The sequence below is a fragment of the Coptis chinensis genome, chromosome 6, assembly GCF_015680905.1.
Source record: "Coptis chinensis isolate HL-2020 chromosome 6, ASM1568090v1, whole genome shotgun sequence".
NCBI classification, from domain to species: Eukaryota; Viridiplantae; Streptophyta; class Magnoliopsida; order Ranunculales; family Ranunculaceae; genus Coptis; species Coptis chinensis.
This window is the reverse complement of record NC_141461.1, coordinates 52092521-52112750: the sequence shown is the minus strand read 5'-3', so window position 1 is coordinate 52112750 and position 20230 is coordinate 52092521. Positions and strand designations below refer to the sequence as shown.

General features: G+C 38.6%; 1 non-coding gene across 1 annotated transcript; it reads right to left on the bottom strand.

Annotated features, from left to right (window-relative positions):
* Positions 1-16718: 16718 nt before the first annotated feature.
* LOC147493591 (small nucleolar RNA R71) lies at positions 16719-16824 on the bottom strand. Its single transcript, XR_015200645.1, has one exon. It is a non-coding gene; the product is annotated as a small nucleolar RNA R71 (small nucleolar RNA).
* Positions 16825-20230: the final 3406 nt, after the last annotated feature.

Sequence of the window (20230 nt, the reverse complement as noted above, 5' to 3'; positions counted from 1 at the left end):
TATTCTAAGCTATCTAACTATATCTTTCTTAAGAGCTAAGTCTTGTTTTATGTAAAGCAGGAGACCAGATCCACAATTTCGTGCATGGGCTGAGGAGCCATGTTTTGGGCCGGAAAATCGAGCCTAAAGCCCACTTTCTTCAGTCCACAGAGGCCATTTCAGCTGGCTTTAATTTCCACAGACTTTTTGTCCACTTTTTCTCCTCTGATTGGGTCAAGGCTTGGACCATTAAAAATCTCTTACCGAGCTGGTCGTTTTGACGTAAAGTAGGCCCAAATCCGAGGCCTGAGTCCAAAGATATGGTCTTCGGAAGTTCTGCTGACTTGTGCACTGTTTCTGCTCGTGTTGATTTTTCAGCTTTTGACCGGGTTTCATAAAGGCCTTCTCTCGTTGAATCTTGGCCTTTATCACAGAATTTCTTAGCAACCAACCCTTTGCTCCTTTATATTGCCAAAGTGACACATTTCTGCACATAATTGAGTTTCGTGCCTGAAATACATAAAAACACGTAATTAGCATTAACTCTTATTTATTACTCGCATAATTGGTCTAAAAGTAGTATTATTAAGGGGTTAAAACTACAGTTTTGGGCTCTTATCAAACCACCCCCAAACAGGATTTTGCTTGTCCTCAAGCAAATATGAGAAATTAGCATAAGTGACCAAAAATGGAGTTCTAACTAATCTCTTTTCGCCGAGTGCGATTGCATTAACCATATGCAACAAGGCCTTAAACCACTAGGAATTCCATAGAGGACGAGTTATAGCCTCGTGAGAGTTTTCCAGTGAAGGTACTCACAAACTTCATCTATACTATAATGACTCAGAAATAAATATTGTTTCCTTATCTATGTCTCAATTATTCATACATCTCACTAGCAATGAATACAGAATAATCAAGTCGAAACCTAAGCTAATATATGCATAATAATCTATCATATACGAATAAACATATATACAATGAGTAATACTATGAGATGAACTCGCAGGTCCGTTTCTGAAAACTCGGAATAGCATCCTTAAGTAGGTCCTCACATAAATGTCAAGACAAAAACCACTCTGATTTTTTCGCTCAAGTTTCGCTACTCCAGTGTGTTGTGGGCACACTTTACCTTACAAACTCAATGACACACAAGGAAGCCGGAGTCGATCAAACACATCTGCCACTTACTATCACACTAACATATTCCTAATTGAGCTAGAGGTCTGTATTAGGTGTTGCGGGGATTAGGAGATGGTTTAAGAAGGAAGGAAATGGATATTCAAAGAGAACAAGTCTGAGATAATAGAGTCTTCATATTATGTAACTAGAGAAAACCTTATTCTTTACTATTGCTTCTACACTTTGTTTCCATCCTTAGCCATATTTTTTTTCTTTTTCTTTGGCTTTTGACTCCTTGATTATATTTTTAGAGTTCTAACATTTTATTTCCTTTTATTTTTTTTATTTATTTTTTTTATTTGGATGGAAACTTACTTTTCTCTTCTGAAGCGACTAACGAATTCTTGATTTTAAAGGTTCTTCTCTTTTCTATTCTTCATCTCTATTCTCAAACTTATTCAAAGAATTGGGTAGGTTGATTTTTTTATTTTGTTTTGTTTTGTAATAGGGTAAAGGATTTGTGGTTTATGAAAGGCTAAAGAAAGGCTCAGAGGGGCGACTAGCGGAAAATATTTCATAAGTTTGCATTTCTGGCTATATAGATCCAAAGAGGGCCTAAATTCTCACTTAGGATATGGTATAGTAATCAAGCAAGTGGACGTATGATTTCTCTATCCGGATTTTACTTCTCCCTTGTGTCATTTCTTAAATGTTCACTCATATAAGGTTTTAGGCTATATTCTCACAAGATTTGTAGAATAAGTACTCTAGCCTAGATTTCAAAAACTTACTGTCAACAATCATAGATACTAATATAACATATTTATAGATGGATACAAGGATTATTACCTACATATTAGCCTAAGTTTCTAAGAAACTATTCTAATGCAAAAGCTACGTGAGACTTCTAGATTATTAAGAGCATAGAGAAAGAAAACAGTACCAATGTTCCGAAGTGTATAGCATACTTTTTATTTATATTTTTAAAATTTTGAATTTTTTTAGCTAGAAAACAAGTGCATATTATACCTATCTATATCCTAACAGATGCCTTAATTACACGTGTTTCTATGCCCCCCCCCCCCCAAACAAGAAGCATGTTTTATCCTCAAAGTATTTTAAATAAAGAGGGTAGGAAAATACAATTGAAACGCGTGAAATTCCGGAACATCTACAAAACAAGGTTATAACATACTAATATAGAAAAGAAAACTGACGCAACTCTATAAGAGTTCCACCCGTTATGGGGTTAATGAGAAATAGATTGCTTAGGACATAAGTAGACACTAACTGAAACTAACACTTACCTACACTCCCATTTAAATATTTTTCTCCTCATTTCCCTCTTCAAAGAGATGAGGTTTCTTCGCATCCTGCCATGCCCTGATAACTTGCTAAGCCTACTGCTGTGTGTCATCAACTTGTGCTAACCTGTCTAGTGTTACTATGTCTGATGGGGTGTAAGGAGCAACCAAATGAGGTTGCACCTGCCATCCTGGCCAAGTCATTACTCGAAATGAGCAAACCACCCAATTGGTGGGTCTCATGACTTCAACCCTTTTCCAATCTGTGAACTGGGTACATAATTCTGGTAGACAACTGAGCGGGATGCGGCAAACCAAAACAGGCATAAAAAGATACTTATAGCGCATGCTTTGGGTTCTCTTAAGACTAGCCACTAATACTCGGGGAATGTCATATTGGTGACGTCCCTCAGCTAAAGCAAGGAAAACTTCACCAGCGGTACTATTTCCAGAAGTAAACTGCCACTCCCCTAGAATATTCATGAGGATGAATAACATGGTGGTGCCTCCATTTAGGGACAGGCTACCAAGGGCTATATTGTAACGCCCTTGGTCCATTATACGAAATACCCCTCCCCCATAATACTCATGGAAATATGTATAGTCATAGAGGTATGAATTATCGGTCATATATCCCCACGTATGAATAGGATCAGGTATTGGTATTCCCAAAACTAATGCTACCACATACTTATTGAATTCTAGGGGTGTGTCATCAACCATGACGGAGAATTATTGTTCTCCATCCTGGTTATAATAGAACTTAACATTATCGTAGAAAAATTCAGTAAGCTTAGGTGAATATGAGTCGTCTTCACTTACCAGAAGATGCCTCCATCCGAACTACATGATCCTCTCGCGGAACCAATGTCCATAAGACTCGCTCCCCAACAAGTGTTCGAAAGACTGCTCCAGTATTACTATAGAAGAAGTCATCACAAAACTACTCTCTATAACAACTGCAACTATCCTGGAACCACCCTCGGAAAACTGGAAATTTTTGGTGCCCACAGGGTTCAGGGCGCAGGTACGCTCAAGGTATGCCTGGGATGGGCACGGGTGCGCTCTGTTGAATTTGAATTCCAGGCACTTAGGTGCAGGGTGTGCTCACTTTTAGCCTGGGATGGGCGCGGGGTGCGCTTAAGATGAAAACTGGAATTCCAGTGTTTTGGACACAGGTGGCGCTCAAGTTTGGGCTGGAGAGGGCGCAGGTCGCGCTTAGGGTAGAATTTCTCTGACAGTGCTGAAGGCACAGGTGGCGCTCCACTGGGGCGCAGGTGCGCTCGGGGAGCTGTTAGGCCGAAGTGCGAAGGAAAAATAAGGTAAAGTGGGAATGAAACGTGAGAGATGAATGTGAGATGTAGTTGGGGTTGTGAGTGTATAATGAATGTAGTTTTTATAGGATTTAAGTTGCTAAAACGAATTGGGAAGTTACCAAAAAGTTTTAAGGCAATTGCCAGAAATAATAAAATTTCCAAAACCAAAAACGGAAACAACCCATACTCTCTGTTCCAAAACAAACCTAATATCTTTTAGGTTGAATTTAGGTTAGATACTGCCTAATTTATCGAGATTTCATCCTAACATAATATCTATTTATAGCGATGACCATATCGGCAATATTCTCAACCCTCACTCCATAACAACTTCTTAAAATAGATGATCATATAACGAATTATGATAGGCTAAATAATACCACCCCCAAACAATTCGGGAAGGTGGGATTAATGATAAAAACAACACATAATTTGAAATTAACCAACTTATATTAAAATTGAATTCAAATAACATACGACAACCAAATTCAAATTTAATTACTGAACTAATCTTTTTACATCCGTACTAAATAAAAACAAATACAATAAAACAAATCAACTCATTAGATCCTTACACCACTCGCTGGTAGTAGTGGAATACGCTCGAGAAGCAAATGGCCCTTGGGCTTCCAATGGGCCAGAGCCATCCGTCTTGCGGCGACGACCCTCGTGCCTGACAGACTGCTCCTCCGAAGAAGAACCCCCCTGGGGTGGGAAATGTGCAAGCATGTCGTCTCGAAATTGGCACTGAGCTTCCATCTCAACCCTCGTCTGTTCCCACCACTCATCCTCGCGTCAGGCACAAGTCTCAAAGTTATGATGCATAGTAGCCTGCCGAGTTCGGAGGTCTTCACAAATAGTATTGAGAGAACGCATGCCACGGTGAATCACAGCCATGTGTTCTGCATCCGACCTACACCTCTCCAAGGCATCGACATCAAAACATGCCATGTTATCCTCATCCTCCGAGTCAGTTTCCTCGACTACCCTCTCTTCAGGCAACCTCCAAACTCTCTGGATATACTCCGTATAAATATGATAATTTCAGTGCTCCTTCAGGCTAATCCTATCAAACCTCGGAATCGCTCTCAAGGTTATCATGATCTTCGTTATCAAAACAGGGAGAGGTGTAATACTCTTTCCAACTCCCATAATCATGTTACGTAAAAACTCTAAAATACAGAACTCATACTTCTGCTCCTGGAGTATCCATAGAACGTGAAGGAAGTTCAGACCGATATCGCTGACTTTCTCTTTCCCTATGGCATTCCTACTAATCCACTGAGCTACAGCCAGCTGGTTGGTTCGGAGAGACGACTAGCGAACACAATGCGAGCTCGCATTATAGTTCCCTTCTGTAACAGTCGCGTTCATCAAAGGTTCTACAGCAATAAACTAGGAATCCTATAATGTGGCATCGAGATGGTGTCTAGGTGGAATGCCTAAAATCTCAGCCAACAACCTAGTAGTAACCTCTTTCCTCCTCCCAGTCACCTTAACAAAAATTCGATTCCCATTCAACTCCCTCGTCTTATAAAACTCTCGGACCAAATCTTCATGGTAAAAATCGTCTGTCGAGTACTACAAACCACTCCAGTCTCTCCTAACCATCTCGTCACCGTAAAACGGCACGAAGTAGTCGGCAGTAAAAGCGTGCTCCGGCAATATCCGAAGTCTTTGAGCCATTGGAGTTTTTATAAGATGTGTGGGTTTAAATACGGTAGGGGGACTTGTTTTGAAACACCCTAACTAAAAATAATGGCAGGAGGCGCAGTGGTGGTGGTGGCAGTCGAAATTTTTGAATTTTTAGTGGTTTTTGGTTGTTTAAATTGGTGGAGGTGGTGGTGGTTGTAGTTAGGAGGAGATTTGGGGTGGGTTTTAACTTTGGGCATGGGTGTATTTAGGTTTCTTATTTTTTGTTTTTTATTTAGGTTAGGTTTTTGAAGCTTTGTTGTTTGGTAATGGCGGTTTGGAGAATGGAACACGACTATTGGTGGAAGAAGGAGACGCACGTGCGCTAGCGCACATGTGCGCGAGGTTGGGCCCAAGCCCACTTGATTTTCCGATTTTGTTTTTCGATATTTCGCGCAACTTCAAACTTAAATTGCCGCTTCGTTACCGGGCCAATTTTTATGAATGAGGTATGGAAATGATCAGGAGAAAATTTCCAATCCAATGATCCATAAAACACTCTAGTCCGACTGTTGGTGACATGTAAGAAGATGGAAAATGCCTCGAAGTACGTGCATGACGTAAGTTATGCGAACGAATGAAATCTAATTTCATAGATAATGTAAACTCGGATCGGAATACGATTAAACAGCCTAAACAACACAAATGGACAGTGGAACAATCCAAGATGGAAACCGGACACCCCACCCCCAAACAAATTTTTGACAACAGGGTTTAGAATTTTTTTTTTTTTTTTTTTAATGGGTGAAGTTAGATTCCCGAGACTTCTTAACTTACTATGTTTGTGATTTTAACAATTTTTTTATTTTTTATGAATAAAATTTAATGTAAAAAAAAATAAGAAGGCAATAAAAGCATAATTCACACCAGAGAGGGACATGACTCAAAAACCGAGAAAACATGCAAGAGTGGAAAAGGTTAATTATGTTAACCGTGGACTTAGGATCCAGTACTTATAGCCACACACTCCATAGGGAGGGCCCAGTTACCTGAGTGGTGCACTTACCAATATATAGAAATGAAAGGAAGTACACCAATGAAAAAGGTCAGTCCTCGTAGACAGGGTCTTGTAAAAAGACTTCCTCTACATCAGGGGATAATAGCTTGTGAAAATGTTTTAACCGTTGGCCATTAACTTGAAAGGTATTGTTGTCCTTGGGATTTACCAAGGTGATTGCCCCGTAAGGGGTGACTTCAATAACCAGAAAAGGACCAGACCAACGGGTTTTTAATTTCCCTAGAAAAATATGTAGACTGGAATTGTACAGTAAGACCTTTTGACCTACCACAAACTCTTTGCGCAAGATTTGCTTATCATGAACACGTTTCATGTTAGCTTTATAATCCTTTGCGAGATCATAAGAGTCGTTACGGATTTCTTCTAGCTCATTCAATTGCAACTTGTGCTTGACACCCGCCTCATCAAAATTGAAGTTAAGGCTTTTTATAGCCCACATAGCACGGTGCTCCAATTCAACGGGCAAATGACAAGGTTTCCCAAATACAAGTCTAAAGGGAGACATACCTATATGAGTTTTGAAAGCAATCCTATACGCCCATAAGGCATCAAATAGACGCTTCAACCAGTCTTTCCTATCAGGATTTACAGTTGCTTCTAAGATCTTTTTGATTTCCCTATTAGAAACTTCCACTTGTCCGCTAGTTTGTGGATGATACGGAGTTGCTACCTTATGTGTAACTCCATACTTCTTTACTAGTGATGCAACAACTCTATTGCAAAAATGTTCCGCCATCACTAATGATGGCCTTGGGAATGCCAAATCGACAGAAAATATACTCTTTTATGAAAAACACAATTGTCTTATGGTCATTGTGATAAGAGCCCAAAACTGTAGTTTTAACCCTGTAACAGTCATACTTTTAGACCAATTATATGAGTAATAATTAAGAGTTAATACTGATTACGTGTTTTTATGCGTTTCAGGCTTCAAAATCAATTATGTGAAGAAATGTGCCACTTTAATGAGATAAAGGAGCAATGGTTGGTTACTAAGGAGTTCTATGATTAAAGGCCAAGATTCAAGAAGACAAAGCCTTTCTAAAGCACGGTCAAAGCTGAAAAGTCAAAGTCAACGCGGGTAGAAACAGCACATAAAGTCAGCAGAACTTCTGAAGGCCTTATCTTTGGACTCAGACCTCGAAATTGGGTCTACCTTATGTCAAAACGACCGGCTCGAAAAGAGCTTTCAAATGGTCTAAGCCTTGGGCTAATCAGAGGAGCAGAAGTGGACGAAAAGTCTATCGAAGTCAACTGCAACTGAAGAGGCCTTTTTGGACTGAAAGTATTGGGTTTTGGGCCTGATTCTCTGGCCCAAAACATGGCTCCAAGCCCATGCACGATTTTTGGATCTGAACATATAAAAACAAAAGCTTAGCTCTTTGTTAATGGTAGGTAGTTAGACCTAAAAATATAGATAATTCTAGATCTAGTTTTCATTAAATAAAATTAAGTTTAGTTCATTTCAATTCTTGTTTTAGATTAATCTTTAGAATCATTGTTCTTCATTAGTTTGATAAATAAAATAGCTAGTTTGTCAATTTCGACTTTGTCATTTCAATTTATAGATCTAATTTTAATTCTTGTTGAGTATCATTTCTGAGTTGTTAAATTAAATTGAAGTATTGTTAGTTAAATTAGCCAAGTTAGAATTTTGATATGATGTTTAGTTATAATTCAATGAGAAATAATGGTTTGATGAATCAAGGCTAAAACCTCCATTAGAGGGGTTGATGAAGCCTTGATGAAAACTTAGTTCTATAGTGTAGAGTCGTTGTAAAGTCTATTCCATTCTAGAAGGTCGTGTTTCACCATGAGAATGGGTGGACGACCTCACATGCTAGTTATAATTGGCAGAAATGTCATGCTAATTAGGGATTAGAACGAGCAATTCTTACCGTAAGAACGTAAGAATTGGATTACAACAGTCTATGCTAAGTGATTAAGTTGGATTCGAGGTGGATTCACTTCCCCTCTAATTCTTTTTCTAGATTCACATTTCAGTCTTTCAGAACATTCCGCTATTAAGAAACTTGTCAATTGAATCCACCCCGTAGTATAGAATTCCCCTCGTAAATCTCTCACTAGACTTAAGACCGATTAGTTAACTACGAAATCATTCCATGCTAAAGAACTAGGAGTGGAACGAATTTGTTACTTCACTCTATTTCGATAGAATTGAGAGTAGAAAACTTGATAGCAATTAGGCTCATAATAAGTTTTAGTTTACTTATGTTTTGAGTTTTGTCGTTCATTTCGTAGGTAAACTATCATTTTTATGGTTATCACATTGCTACGGCAAGCCATGGCCTCTATCCATTTAGACACGTAGTCCACGACAACTAGAATATAAATGAAACCGTGGGAAACTGGAAAGGGACCCATGAAATCAATGCCCCATACGTCAAAAATTTCTACCACCATGATTGGATTCAATGGCATCATATTACGCTTCGTGATTCGCCCAAGTTGTTGGCAACGAATGCACGCCTTGCAATGCACTTGGGCATCTTTAAATAGAGTAGGCCAATAAAACCCACATTGTAATATTTTAGCAGCTATTTTCATACCACTGAAATGACCACCACACTCTTTTTCATGGCAGAATGAGAGTACCTCATTATATTCCCACTGGGGAATACAACGACGAATAATTTGATCCGCATAATACTTAAAAAGGTAGGGCTCATCCCAGTAGTATAGCTTAACTCTGGCCAAAAACTTCTTACATTCATTTCTTGACCAGTCATAATGAAAAACATCAAATGCTAATTAGTACACGATGTCAGCATACCATGGTGCAGAAAATATAGCATACAGATGCTCATCCGGAAAAGAGTTCGGTATGGAGTCAGAATCACTATCATCGCCGTGTGTAAGTCTAGATAAGTGGTCGACAACTACGTTTTCGACCCCTCATTTGTCCTTTATTTCTAATGTGAATTCTTGCAGGAGAAGAATCCATCGGATCAATCTCTGCTTAGCATCCTTCTTAGCGAGAACGTACCTAAGGGCTGCATGGTTCGTGTAAACTAGAGTCTTAGAACCAACCAAATAAGGACGAAACTTATCTAAAGCATAAACGACAGCTAAGAATTCTTTTTCAGTAGTTGTATAATTCCTTTGAGCATCGTTTAGAGTTTTACTAGCATAATAAATAACAGTAGATTTATTATCTAGTTTCTGTCCCAAGACAGCACCAACTGCATAATCACTAGCATCACACATGAGTTCGAAAGGTTTAGACCAATCGAAAGGCTGTATAATGGGTGCAAAAGTTAAGGTGGCTTTCAAAGTTTCAAAAGCCTGTTTACAGTTAAAATTAAAATCAAAGATGGCCTCCTTTAAAAGTAGATTAGTTAAGGGTCTAGTTATTTTCGACAAATCTTTAATAAAACGCCTATAAAAACATTCATGGCCTAGAAAGGCTCTAATATCATGGACAGTCCGTGGTATAGGTAAAGTTGCTATCTTATCTAGTTTGGCTTTATCTACTTCGATGTCATCACTAGATACGATGTGACCTAGTACTATGCCTTTTTTCACCATGTAGTGACATTTTTCCCAATTTAAAACGAGACTCTTCTCTTCACATCGCGTTAAAACTTTAGACAGGTTAGACATGCATTCAGTGAAAGAGTCTCCATAGATGGAAAAATCATCCATGAACACTTCCATGAAACGCTCTACCATGTCACTAACAATATGAAGCATACACCGCTGGAAGGTACCAGGAGCATTACAAAGGCCAAAAGGCATTCGTTTATAGGCGTATGTTCCAAAAGGACATGTGAAGGTAGTTTTTTCTTAGTCATCAATATCAATAATAATTTGGAAATAGCCAGAGTAGCCATCCAAAAAACAATAAAAAGCAAGACCAGCTAAACGTTCAAGCATCTGATCTATAAAGGGTAAAGGAAAATGATCCTTTCATGTCATGGCATTTAAACGTCTGTAATCAATATAGATCCTCCATTTCATAGGGCCATGTGTGGCAACATATTCACGCTTGGTGTTACGTACCATGGTAATCCCTGATTTCTTTGGAACTACATGAATGGGACTAACCCATTCGCTATCAGAGATTGGGTATATGATGCCCGCACCAAGTAACCGTAAGACTTCTTCCCTGACCACTTCTTTCATGGCAGGGTTTAAACGACGCTGAGGTTCGCGGGAAGTCTTTGCGTTATCCTCTAAATGGATACGATGAGTGCACACATTAGGGTCAATTCCCTTAATGTCGGCTAGGGACCAACCAATGGCAGAACGATGTTCCCTAATCACCCTGATCAACCGTGTCTCTTCCTCCTTAGATAACAGAGAAGATATAATTACCGGATGACTACCATCTGGATCAAGTTGAATATACTTTAACTCAGGAGGAAGAGGTTTAAGCACCAGAGTGGGAGGAATATTGATAAATGCTTCTGGAGGGTCCTCATCTTGAGTAATGAATACTTTCTTAGGCAGCAGGTCTTCAAACTCTATATATGGAGCAACCGAAGGGTCTACGATTTGTGTAGACTCGAAGATGGTGCTGACTTCCTCTATGTAGGAGTCATCAACAAAATCTAAACTTCCAAAAGAAAGGAATTTATGCATATGGTTTTCTGGAAACGTGTTATTAAAGTAATTTTGAGCTAAGCTCTCGATCATGCTAACCTCTCCTTCTATAGACGAATCTAGTTACTGTTTCATTAGCTTAAAACCATTTACCTCAACCGAAAGATGGCCAAAAGACAAGGACATCGACCCATCGCAGCAGTTTATAAGCGCGTTGGCAGTTGCCAAGAAGGGACACCCTAAAATGATCGGAACAGAGTCGTTAGCGACTTCTGTATCGAAGATAACCAAATCAGCAGGATAGTAGAAATCATGGACCTTAACAAGCACATTTTCAACCACACCCTTAGGGTACTTAATTGATCGATCCGCTAATTGCAATGTCATTTTAGTAGGTTGCATCTCTTGTAGACCTATTTGTTTGTATAGATAATACGGGAGTAAGTTAACACTCGCCCCCAGGTCTAGTAAAGCGGTCGTCGTGTGGGAATCTCCTAAGGTGCATTGTACAGTATGACGACCAGGGTCCTTGTACTTAACGATTCCATTGTGTTCCGTTAAAGTTGGAAATTCTTAAGTTAAAAAGGCATCTTTAGGAATATTTGTCTTACGCCTAGTAGTGCACAACTATTTAAGAAACTTAGCATGGTAAGGTAATTTTTTTATCGCTTCAAGAAAAGGAAGGTTTATCGTTAGATTTTTGAAAACTTCCCTAATCTGATCGAAATTTGTATCCTTAGTTAACATTGCTAATCTCTAGGGAAACGGTGAGTTCTCTCTATATTTAGCGTAATGATCAACAAGATGTTTAACCTTGGCTTTTTGTTTCTTAGGTTGTGGTTTAACTGATACCTCTGAGGTGGGTAGGCTCTGGGGTAGGCTCGGTATCTAGTATAATTGCGGTGTATTGGGTATCTAGTATAATCATAGTTACTTTGTTATCAACCAATCTGGTGGGGTGAGATGGCATTTAGTCACCTACGCTTTTATAATCGCACTAGTATTACCATTTACCGTGTGTTTGGTGTTTTCGAATTAGGTATCACTTGTCCTGGAAACACACCTTTGGGTTGTACTTTCTCTTGAGCTAGCTGCTGTAAGGAAAGTTGGATGGCTTGTAAAATCTGTTGTTGAGATTGCATAAAGGTATCAAAACGATCCGGTTGTGGAGGAGTGTTAGCTTTAGGTTATGTGATAGGAACTATGTCACGTTGATTATGAATGGGTGGATTTTGGTAGTTATTATTTACTGGAACGATACCTCTATTAGCATTATAATTATTATTGTTATAATTATTATAATTACCCTGACCTTGTGCTTGACCTTGTCGTGGTTGCGCTTGGTTGTTATAATTATTATAATTACCCTGACATTGTCCTTGTCGTGGTGGAGCTTGGTTATAATTGTTTGCTTGCCTAACATTTTGATTATTAAACCCTGGAGGTGTTACTTGTTGATTATTCCTCCGATTGAAATTGGGATGTTGTCTCCAAGGGGTGTTAGGAATAGGAAAACTATTAATCGAGCAAACATTATCTTGTTGTGATTGTTGTTGCTCATAGGCGAAAGGACAATAGGAGTCGGGATGCTCTGGACTCAAACACAAATTACATGGATTGGAGTTGACATTCATAACGGGGATAGGCGTTTGTTTAACAGAAATAGCCTCTACCATTTTAGTTAGAGATTCAATTAAATTTTTAAGTTCCGGATTGGGTTTCATCTCAAACATACCGGCGGCCTTTACTGTTGTAGAAGAACTAGCGTTGCGGGAGATATCATCACTGCCCCCCCCCAGTTATTATTGCACTTAGTCTGATCTTCTAAAAATTTATAAGCCTCTGAGGCTCCTTTACTTAAGAAACTATCCCTATTTATTATGTCAATGACTTCTTTATGGTGGTGTAGAAGTCCCTTGAAAAGGCATTTAACTAACGGTCTTTTCGAGGTTATGATGTGGACACTCTATAAGTAGATCGGTGAAACGATTCCAAGCCTCTGAAAATAATTCATGAGGATTCTGTAGAAAGAAATGAATCTTGGAAAGCATTTCATCGGTCTTCAGTGGTGGATAAAAATGTTCCATGAATAGTTGAACAAGTTTAGCCCATGAGTCCACAGAATTAGGCGCTTGGGCAGTTAACCAAGACGCAGCATTATCGGCTAAAGTGAAGGGAAATACCCTTAGTTTAATTTGTTCAGCACCTACCGTAGGATGGTGGAATGTAGTAGGACTTGGTCAATCCTACGCATGTACTGATAGGGTTTTTCATGGTCTAACCCATGAAAAATGGGTAACAAATTAAATATATTTGGGGGAATTCGGAAATCCCCCACTGGGTCTGATAGAACGATGCAAGATTTAGGGCTATCGTTCAAGGCTTTGTAAAAGTCCGAGAGAGGAGACTCTCTTTCTTCAGCCATTACTTTAGGTGTGGTGTGTGGTATGCTAGCTAGAGGTGTAGTGAGTGGTATACTACAAAGACGTGTTTGTTGCCAATGTCGGTTAATTACGTTAGGTGTTTTTCTTCGGCCTGACCTTAATCTCATGCAAGGCTAAGACCAATCTTAATGAAACACAACACTCCAAACAATCCTAATATGCTAGTATGAACCTCTAACAGAAGATGCGAGGTATGGAAGAAAAGAGCACCTGAAAGCCTCCTTGCTTCGCTTATGAATAGCGTCTTGTTTACGCGTGCTCAGTGTATATAACAAGTTAGAACACTGAAAATCTTGAAGAAATGGAAGTTTGAATCAAACCTGTGGAAATCGGGCAGTTTTAGCAGAGGGAGGCGGTCGCCAGAATAGGCTTCCAGGCTGGGTTTAAAGTCCAGTCAAGCTGGAGTTCCAGGCGTGTAGGCACAGGTCGCGCTCCAAGTTAGCCTTGGTAGGGCGCAGGTCGCGCTCAGGCAAAAAGTGGAATTCCAGGCGTGTGGGCATAGGGTGCGCTCCAATTTGGCTTGCCCAGGGTGCAGGTCACACTCTAGCTTGAAGTGGAATTCCGTGCGTGGGTGGGGTGCGCCCAATTTGGTTTTTGCCTGTATGCAGTCACGCCCGAAAGTAATTTTCCGAGGAAAATTTCAAAATCTGAAACGCATAAACCACAATGAGAATCAAACAAGGGTGAGTGGGTTATGGGACTTTGAAAAACTATCAATTCTAAAGAAAACAATACTAAAGAGTACTAAGATGGCAGCGGTGCCATTTGATAACCATAAAAAGAATAGTCTTACTCACAAATAACGCGATGTAACTCTAAACACAAGTAAAACTATAAACTAAACTGTTACTAGATTTATCAAAGATATTTGTTTTCTACTCTCGAATCTATTGACGTAGAGTTTGAATAGAAGATTCGTTCCACTCCTAGTCCTTTAGCATTCAAGTTTTCTACAATTGACGAGTCTATCAAAGTCTAATGAGAATAATGGTGGAATTTATACTACGATGTGAATTCAAATAACAAGCTACGAATAACGAAATGACAAAATGCTAAGAGTTGAATCTAGATAAAGAATTAGGGGAATTTGATTCCACCTTGAATCCAACTTAATAAACTAGCATAGAATTGTTGTAAACCAATTCTTACGTTCTTACGATAAGAATTGGTCATTCTAATCCCTAATTATACATGGCATTTCTACCAATTCATAACTAGCATGTGAGGTCGTCCACCCATTCTCATGGCGAATCAACGACCTTCTAGAGTAAAATAGATTCTTACAACGATTCTATACTACACAATCAAGTTTTCATCAAGGCTTCATCAAACCTCTCTAATGGAGGTTTAGCCTTGATTCATCAAACTATCATTTCCCATTGAATTAAAACTAGACATAATATAAAGATTTGAACTTTACTAATTTTAACTAACAATACTTCAAATCTAATTAATAACTAAGAATTGAATAACAACAAGAATTGAAATTAGATCTACAAATTTAAATGACAAAAATCAAAATGATCAAGAACTATTATTTTATTTATCTGATCAATGAAGAACAATCATTCCAATAACTAATCTAAAGCAATGTATGAAATTTATTAATTAACTAATTTAAATTCCAAAAACTAGATCTACAAGCTATTTTAATGGCTACTTTCTATTCTAAGCTATCTAACTATATCTTTCTTAAGAGCTAAGTCTTGTTTTATGTAAAGCAGGAGACCAGATCCACAATTTCGTGCATAAGCTGAGGAGCCATGTTTTGGGCCGGAAAATCGAGCCCAAAGCCCACTTTCTTCAGTCCGCAGAGCCCGTTTCAGCTAGTTTTGACTTTAGTAGACTTTTTGTCCACTTTTGCTCCTTTGATTGGATCAAGGCTTGGACCATTGAAAATCTCTTTCCGAGCCAGTCGTTTTGACGTAAGGTAGGCCCAAATTCGAGGCCTAAGTCTAAAGATATGGTTTTCGGAAGTTCTGCTGACTTGTGCACTATTTCTGCCCGTGTTGACTTTTCAGCTATTGACCGAGCTTCATAAAAGCCTTGTCTCCTTGAATCTTGGCCTTTATCACAGAACTTCTTAGCAACCAACCTTTTGCTCCTTTATATCACCAAAGTGGCACATTTCTACACATAATTGAGTTTCATGCCTGAAATACATAAAAACATGTAATTAGCATTAACTTTTATTTATTACTCGCATAATTGGTCTAAAAGTAGTATTATTAAGGGGTTAAAACTACAATTTTGGGCTCTTATCACCCATGTAAGTGGATACCTTGTGTGTTCAAGCATTCTTACATGATTGTTTGAAATTTAATTTTCGTACTGCAATTTACATTCACGCATAAGGCTAAACCCGAGCCACATAACAACCATTGGGAAGTCATTCCCTAATGTAGGTAAATCAGACGTTGCTTGATTCTTGAAGCCTTAGACCAAAAAAATAAATTAAAATCAATCAACTAGAGCCCAAACTAGTCACGCTACTCCAGAAAATGACAAAAATATAGTCACGAGGATTTAGAGTAATCGGTTACAAGATTCTGGTGGACCAACTACCTTCCTCACTCCCCTCCCCCAGATTCATCGTGAATGAGATTCTTGGTAGCACACCACTTGGTGAAGTGACTGCCTACTCTTTTGAGACATGTAGTAGAACCATCCTAGTCTCGTGCCCAATTGTTCCCTTGAACAGGGCATAGTAAATTATAGACCAAAGCAAAGTTTTCAAAACTCCATACTTCTAAAAATAAATTTCGATTACATTAGCATACTTTGCATCGTTTGCACATGTTAGGATAGTTTTGTGGTCATGCTAAAAGTGCATGATACTGTGTTCAGGGACTATTGGTATTAGCAAGAATAAAACTTACTCGATCTACTAAGATGGCCGACGAAGTAGTGCAAGCTTAAGAGCCTCTCTCCAACTTCTACACATAGTTGCAAGATGGGCCTCCATCTTGTATATGGCTCACACCGCTCATGAGCAACTTTCACATTCCACTGAACGTGTTCAATCTTCTACCCATCTTCTATGAGTTAGAACACGAGTTATCGTACGAGCATCTACGCTGGATACATGAAGAATGCAATACTTTCCACCATCCAGGAGTCACTGACGATCAGGTTAAGCTACCCCGAGTGTTTCCTTTCACTTTAGCTGGTAAGAGTCACGCATGCCTTCTATATCAGAGGCCCGATTCTTTCGATACATGGGAAAAGGTTGTGTTCTCCTTCATGAAGAAGTACTTTCCGCCGAAGAAAATAGAAGAGATAAGAAGTAAGATAAAGTTCTTCAAACAGAGTCCAAGTGAGACATTTTCTGAAGCACAGGATAGATTCTTTGACTTATTCCATTCATGTCCTCACCATAAACTAGAAAAATCCACTCTTGTCTAATGTTTCTTTAAAGGTCTTCTCACATAACACAAAGTAACCCTCGACATCATGAGTAATGGTAATTTTTTGGATAGAGGTTCAATCGAAACCTTAACCTTTCTTAAAAACCAAGCTGAAAAGAGTACCCATTGGGGCGACATAAACAATTCCATAATAGCCCAACCCAGTACATCTACGGCTAGTGGTATTTCTTAGGTGAAATCCAATCTAGAAATCAAAACTTTAATCGAAACCCTCACAAGAAAGATAGATGCCCTCACAACCAAACAAAAACACCAAACCCCTCATCCTATCATGAACATAAATACCTCACCATGCAATTTATGTCTAAGCTTAAATCATATAGATGCCACCTTTCCCTTGATCACAAACCTATTATCACTTTAGCCAGAAGAAGTATGTGCTTTCAATGTACCAAATGCACCATGGAGACAACATCCAAACTTCGCATGGACCAACATTCCACAAAACTAGCCACCTCCAGGTTTCAACAAACCACTAAACACATTCAGACAAGGACAAGGACAAGGTACCTATAACAATCAGAACAGAGTATTGGTTCCATCCCATTTTAACCTAAAACTACGGAAACCTACCTATCAACAACCAAAGAGACCTAGTTCTTATTACACCATCAACTAGTATCTAAACAGATAAGCCCACCGAAATAATGCTATCTATCATGCAACAACAAACCCAAATCCTAGCGTCCATGCAACAATCTCTGAACTTGTTAGCCGAAGACAAAACCAAGAAAGGTGTGTTCCCAGGACAAGCTATTCCAAACCATAAATCAACAAACATAGCCTTTGAAGCAACAAGTGACGTGAGTGAAGCTGGGGCGCTAAGAACTCTTTAATAAAGATCCCATCTAAGAGGATTAAATCCTCTTTTTTGATGTATTCCTTTCCTATTCCATTCTATCTTTTGCTTTAAGGGAATATATTAATAAGGTAACTGGACCCTCCATTTGGAGTGTGTGGTTGTAGGTTCCAGAGCTTTAGTCCCCAAGTTTACCTCGCATATTCTTTGAAAAATAGTTTTTACTCATCGTTTGAGTAAGTGTGAACCTGTGGAGCGAGTATACAATTTTTCTTTTCTTTATTTTAAATTTCTTTTTCAAAAATAGTTGTTTTCTTTGTTCTGTTAATACTAGATCTTCGATACATCAATAGTTATGTGATTTTTTTTCAAAAACAAAACGGGCAATGGATTTTACACAGACCAACCCCTAGAACAACGCAATCTAGGGGCGGTTTAAGATCAGTTTTGCTTACTAAGGGTCACCTATATCACCGAGCTATTCTCCCGAGTCAGGACATTCCATATCTTGCGCAGCAAATCCCCCAACTCACATAGCTAAAGCTTTTACTGTGTAGATTGGGTTCGTCACATAGCCGACACAAAAGTTGCCTTAGATTATCTATTATGGTTTGTTTTAAAAAAAAAAGTATTAGCTTCTAGAATCACAGCTTTAGAGTATGAGTTTCTTACAGCATCTCTCCATAGTATTCAAAACTAGAGGATATAAAAATGAAAATTATACGCCCCGGAGTAACAAAAATGATACCGGATTCACGTATAATTCTTATCTTCTTGTTAAAATGTTTATATGGTTAGAGATATATTTTGCTTGAGAAAACCAACTAAAAAAAAAAAATAAGACGAGACTTTTCCAAACGAAAATTAAACAAATAGAGTAACCCAAAGTGATATTATTTTCTGTTTAATTCTATCTTTTGCCTCCACCTCTTTATTTTTCTCGAGAATTTGACGTTAAAAGACTCAAACTTGTATAAATTTTCAAAAAATATATTTCTTAAAAATATTTCCCCTTTCTTTTAAAAAATCTTTTCCCCTTCTCAATCTCTCTCTTTCTAAAAATTTTTAAAAATATATTCCGTAACAAACAAAAACCACCCACCTAACAAGACTAGATGGATAAGTTTTAATGATCATATGCAAGCATTTCCTAGAAAACTGTAGCTAAAGATATGGACACATATACCAAAAATCATTCCTAGTTTAGGTATGAGAGAAGGATGGTGCTTGAATTATCAAACACCAACTTGTCCCGGTCTTCAACCTCATAATAATTCTATTTATAAAGTCTGCACGTGTTATCCTCCAGTGCATTACGCTAAGTCTAAGAGAGTAATCCAACCATCTTGTGGGGATTGAATCAAGTTTTCAAAAACTTCAAGTCGTGGGGATCTGACTGAAAACAACTCTATTTTTTTAAAATTTCAATCAAACTTATTCAAAATCTAAAAAAAAAAATTAAAATTTTTCCTTCTGTTGTTTGTACATATTTCCCTACAGTTCCTTTTCGTTTCTTTCCATCATATGTTTTTTATCCACCGTTGGATGTGAGTGTACCCTATACCATACGTTATGTTGCATTTTTTATGGTGATCATTTTCGTACCTCACGGGTCAAGATCGGTCGAGTAACGAAGCGCGGATCGGCTCTTGAAGTTGGCAAGGCACTAAGGACAAGATCGGAATTCTTGATTTCATTTGGACTTGGGCCAAAATTTCTTTACACTTAAAAGTCACGTGCGAGGCACGTGACATCAATCCTGTAGGAACCGTTATGATTTCGCCGAATCATTTACTACGAACCGCGAAACACCCACGCGCAGCGGAATAAGGGGTGTCACGGTTTGGTTAGAAATTTACCTTTAGATCGGGTAAGACAACTCTGAGAATCCAATAGCAATGAAACTGAATCAACCTCTTCATCTTTTGTTGTATTCCTTTCAATAGATTGGACGTTGTGTGGGCAACAATCTACTAACCCCCTTCTTTCTCACAAAGCTAGAACCGATTTTGGATCTATCTTTTCTTGCCTCTCTTTTCAATCCAGATGAATAGTGAATTTGGCCAGGAGAGAAGGGTTTCTATTTATAGGAAATAATAGGGACCATGAGGAGAAATTAGGGTTGGGCCTCCTGACGGGCTTGGGCTTCCTATGTTCGCCCTGAACACACGACCCAAGTCCGTCAACAAATGGCTTATTCCTCTAAAGGCCATTGTTGCACTACCGCCCTAATCCCAAATTACGTGTCAGCATTTATGGGCTCCATATTATATGCTTGTGGATCTCCCCGTGTTTAAGATATCGAATATCCATTGATAAAGTCAAGTTACTGACAACTACATTAATCAACTTCTTATGTCCTTGAGTAGTACCACTCAACCTCATTGTCATGTCGGAATAAATCCACCTGTAGGGTTTACATGACAATCTTTTTGAGCTCCTCAAAGGGACATCATCAACCCGACTTCCTGCGGGTCACGGATTCCTTCTATAATCAACAGCACACCTTACATACAATGTCATTACGTAATCCATCGAGTTTGTTGAATCACAAATGAATCT